This window comes from Coptis chinensis, chromosome 6 (assembly GCF_015680905.1).
Source record: "Coptis chinensis isolate HL-2020 chromosome 6, ASM1568090v1, whole genome shotgun sequence".
NCBI classification, from domain to species: domain Eukaryota; kingdom Viridiplantae; phylum Streptophyta; class Magnoliopsida; order Ranunculales; family Ranunculaceae; genus Coptis; species Coptis chinensis.
This window is the reverse complement of record NC_141461.1, coordinates 88,850,622-88,854,753: the sequence shown is the minus strand read 5'-3', so window position 1 is coordinate 88,854,753 and position 4,132 is coordinate 88,850,622. Positions and strand designations below refer to the sequence as shown.

The window sequence follows — 4,132 nt, the reverse complement described above, 5'->3', positions numbered from 1 at the left end:
CACTTAGTTTCATACTCTAATTCGAGGCTTTTAAGGAACACTTCTGTGAGAGGGCACTTTTGGATGGTTTGTGAAAATAATAGTCCAAATGAGATTAGTTTTATCTGCAGTCGTGCGGGTGGCTGGTTAGTTCTCTCAGTACTGTTATCAGACCTGGTCCGGCCCGGCGGTTTGACCTGGTGAACTGGCGATCCGGTTTCCAAACTAGATTGGGTCATTAAGTGGATCATTTCAGCAATTAACCCAGTCCTAACCCAATAAAACCGGCCAATTTTCTATTAAACCGGTTAAACCGGGGCGGTTTTAACCAATCCGGTTCATGAGAAATTTTTAACTTTGAAAAATAAATTCGGTAAATAAGTCATTAACTTTTAGGTATTCACTGTGATTTGAACCGAGGACTTCCAAAATCACTAATAGACAACATTCCACTTAGGCTACAATATTAACTTTTGCTATAAAAATTAAACAAGTACATTGTATATATATTTATGGCGGACCAAACAATGACCCACTGGTTGAACCACTAACCCAATGACCCAGTCCCGAGTTGACCTCCGGGCTGGGTCTGATCTTTATCGCCTCAGTGGTCTGTCAGACGGACTTGCATTGAAACTGAACGAACACCAGACTCACCAAACTGGTTAGTTCTCTCAGTGCACTACTAATAAACATGCTACTCAAATTAACAAATTAAAATGGTTGTTCAAGGTTTAAAAGTATCACTGAGAGTACATTGATCTACTGACAAGTTGTCAGAATTGATGATAGAAATTTTTCGTCATGTCTTTAGACATTTCCTTTTTCTGTTTCCTCCCTTCTAAAAGAGTAACCCCAAACTCTGAGGTCTCTACCTTGCCTATGGCCTTAAGGAAATGTCAGATCAAAGGGAACAAAAGAATTCAAAATTTGGATACCACCTTCACCCCAGCAGTTACAAAACTTACCTGTCAACAACTACAAGATGGCATGAGTAGTGACATTTAAGGACCTAGATATCAGACAGAGATGAAACTGAAGATATATACAAATTGATAAGCGTCAATTACATGTTACTTACAAACTAAATAAATTTATACTTAAGAATACAGAAGAAAGGAACATAGAGATACTTATAATTTTTCAATTCTAGATTTAGTATTTCCTTTTAATTTTTTTCAACTGCCTAAATTTGTACTCCTCCCTTTTAAAGGATAATTATATTTGAGAACTCAGAAGCATGTATATCTTTGGCTTGCCAAGTCTGAGTTAAACAATAAGCTCAAAAGATATCCAGCACCAACCAATATTTTTTTTTTACTTTTTTTACCTGGCCTGTAAAAATAATATGTATATACAAACGTAATCAAACTGATTTGAATATAGAATAGAAGCTCAGACAATACCTGAATCTCTGCAATGCCTTCTTGTATTAAGGAAATCTTAAGAATTACATAGAAAAAACTGCACCGTCACTTCATTAAGACAACAATTTGAAGCATCTACTCAACCCAAGCGGCCCCATCTTCACGGACTTTAGTCAGAGTATATGCATCAATATGTTTTTTTCCGAAACAGAGTCCATAAACCCCAACGTCAGTCATCATATGAGGCAAAGGAATTCACGTCAGTCATCTTAGGTCACTGGTAAGGCCTCTGCTCAAGCTACACTTTTACTTCTGTATGCTGTATTGATAGTATAGAACAAGAAAACAAAGAAAAAACTATGGTGTTTTCCCAAACAGATAACCTCTGTCAACTGTTGTAACCAAACACAGAGTAGCCTCACTGAACTAACAAGCACCAACGACACCTTTTTCTATCAGCAACAGGTACTGTTCAGCTCCACCAGAATAGAGCTCATGAGATCAGTTACTTGTCCCTTTATAAAGATATAAAACCATTTGCAAGCTGCCAAGGATTGGAAAACTGTTACCCAAAGTAATCCAAATAATCATCAAATTCGATGCTGCTAGCAATAATCTACCCAATGTAATGCTGTAGGAATGGAGAATAGAGTCTTCTTCAAAAGTTATTATTTTACCAATACTAGACTTCAATATATCATCATCTAGCATGTAATAGTCTTCTAGCATGCTAGCACTAATGGATATTGGTGGACTCAAACCACCATCTCTTAAGATGTAGTGGAGATCCACTAGCATTCTCAAGTGCTCTACCGTTTGAGCTAAATTCCATAAAGAAAATAACACAGTACCAAAAATATCCAAATAACGAAAATTATGTGTCGGATACGCGAAGTCATCACCCTTAAGTTCACCAATTCTACTTCCAATTAACATGTTACCCGCATTCAATTTCACTTAGATTAAATATGTTACAAGGCAAATTAAATATAAAATTTTGTGTTTGCAAATTAACAGAACAAACGCCTGCAACATTTCTCTATAAAACGCGTGAGAGAAAGAGATGCTTTGAAGGACACAGACACTTTGAAGAAGGCAGAAATATTACCTCACTAGAAACTTGATGAAAACTCTTTTCGAGCTCAGATTTAAATGAGTCCGTCAAAATAGAGCAAGCAATTGATGCCATATGAGTTTCCAGTTCCTTCACAAAAAAATTCCAATCATATTTCGTTTAGCCAAGTGAATATTTAAATAAAAAAATACCTTCATTTGTATCTCCATCTTTTTTTGAGTCTGAATCTAGTAAGTGTATGTATGCCGAATAGTATTGACAATGACAAGAAGACAGTCACGTTCCATGACACCGAACTTGACGCCACCAATGGAGAAGCACCGAACTTGCCAGATTTGTTGTTTGATTTTGTGTTGGAGGTGTTGAATTTGGAGATGTTGGTTTGGATTTGGAGGAAATTGGAGAGAGGAATAGGAGAGAGAAGGAGAGAGAAATTGTTTTTTGTTGTTGTTTGGATGCATTTGGAAACAGGATGCAAATCTTGTTATTTGTTTTTTTTCAACTGTATTTGTTATATGCATTTGATGTAGATCTACATGATATTCGGATGGTTTAGTTTATAATCAATGTAGATTTGGCTTGTTTTGATTTTGTATTCGTCTACATTTGTTTATGGTGTAAATTGTTTTTTAAGCTCGTTCTAATCAGTAGCGTCTTCGAATTATTTTGTTATTCAGCTGATTGAAAACACTTACTCTTGTTTGCTTAAATTCCTAGTTGAATCACTTTATTATTGCTGCAAAGATGTTTGTATGAAGTTGTAGATGATTGTGGCTGATTTTATTTATTCATTTATAGTCATTTGATTATTGATGGATACGACGAAAAACATATTTTTCTTGTTGGGTAGTTGTTTTTACATTTGATTAAAAAAATATATTTCTTTAATAAATAGTGAAATTCGATCAAGAAATGGGGTGCCCAATATGTAGAAGTGTATTGTTTAAGAGAATTTCAAGAACATCAGCGAATCCTGGACGTCGTTTCATCATCTGCGAGAAACATTCAGATCGTCTTCCGAGGAAAATGAGATATACTTTCTTCAAGTGGAATGATAATGAGGACAATTATGGAAGTTGTTCGTCGTCGAATATCGAATCAAATTATTGTTCAGCTACTCCAACTTTAACTGAGAGTCCGGTTTCTACTTACGCAAGGGGGATAACGACTAATTCAGAAATTAATTTTATCGGCATTCGTATAAAATTTAAATTGTTGTTAGTTTGTCTTATCTTAGTGGTTATGTGTTTGATTAAGTATCTAGTTAAGGTGTTATTCCCCTAGTTAAGGTGGTTATGTGTAGATTGGGCAAAGAGCATTTTCTAATGCCTTAGCTGAGAAGGTAAAGTTTGCTATGCCCTTTTTATCAATTTGACTTGAAGTTGGGCAATCCGTTTGTAGTGTACCTTGAAACCCTTTTTCGTTTGTTTGTAAGTTAGTCTTAATTGTAAGAACGGAGTTTGCAAAATGTAATCATTTGTAAGTTAGTCTTGTTTGTAAGAACGGAGTTTGCAAAATGTAATCGTTTGTAAGTTAGCCTTGTTTGTAAGAACTGAGTTTGTAGCCCCTTATGTTATTGAAGTGGTTTAGAGAAACTGCCATTGGACAGCCAAACAATTTCAAGGTAATTTGTTTCATTTCACTCGACATTTCATGATTTTTTTCCCGGAGTTAGTTTAACCCGGTTATAATTTGTTGGCAGGTTCTTGTA

General features: G+C 35.4%; 1 long non-coding RNA gene across 2 annotated transcripts; it reads right to left on the bottom strand.

Annotated features, from left to right (window-relative positions):
• Positions 1-388: 388 nt before the first annotated feature.
• Positions 389-3,124, bottom strand: LOC147495225 (uncharacterized). 2 transcript variants are annotated; one of them, XR_015197361.1, is made up of 4 exons: positions 2,613-3,022; positions 2,455-2,550; positions 1,386-1,890; positions 389-947 (listed from the first exon to the last, which is right to left on the bottom strand). It is a non-coding gene; the product is annotated as an uncharacterized LOC147495225 (long non-coding RNA). The 2 variants fall into 2 exon arrangements; XR_015197360.1 differs by lacking the exon at positions 389-947 and having other exon boundaries at positions 1,393-1,890; positions 2,613-3,124.
• Between the last annotated feature and the right edge of the window lie 1,008 nt (positions 3,125-4,132).